Genomic DNA, 442 nt, shown 5'->3' with positions numbered 1-442 from the left:
CGGGGCAGGGGTGCCCCGCCCCCCCCAGCCGGACCTTAGGGAGGGGGGGGGCAGCGGGGCGCCGCGGGTCTTGATTTATGAAGAGACCACCTCCGTTATTTCCACCCCCCTGTAAAGCTGTTAGCAGAAAGTGCTGACTGGCTGGCAAGGAAGAATTTCTCATCAATACACTTTGATTGTATTTTGCAAACAAAATGCCTGTTGCTTGGTAACATTTCACTTGAGCCTGACCTTCCCCAAAAGTTATTGCTATCAGATTCGATTTACACTGTCCTCCCGTGATTACTGTAATCTTTTAAACTGGGAAGTTCATATATCAGGGGGAAGAAAAGTTGGGCGTGCAAGTCAATACCGGTCCTATCTGCCAGATTTATATCCTGCTGGCGAAGTTTATTTGTTTCACTTTCTGGAAGGAGCCAAGGCGGCTTTTTTTTTTTTTCTC

Source organism: Egretta garzetta, unplaced genomic scaffold, assembly GCF_000687185.1.
Source record: "Egretta garzetta isolate BGI_Z169 unplaced genomic scaffold, ASM68718v1 scaffold596, whole genome shotgun sequence".
Taxonomy (NCBI): domain Eukaryota; kingdom Metazoa; phylum Chordata; class Aves; order Pelecaniformes; family Ardeidae; genus Egretta; species Egretta garzetta.
The sequence above is the reverse complement of the archived record's forward strand: the minus strand, read 5'-3'. Positions refer to the sequence as shown.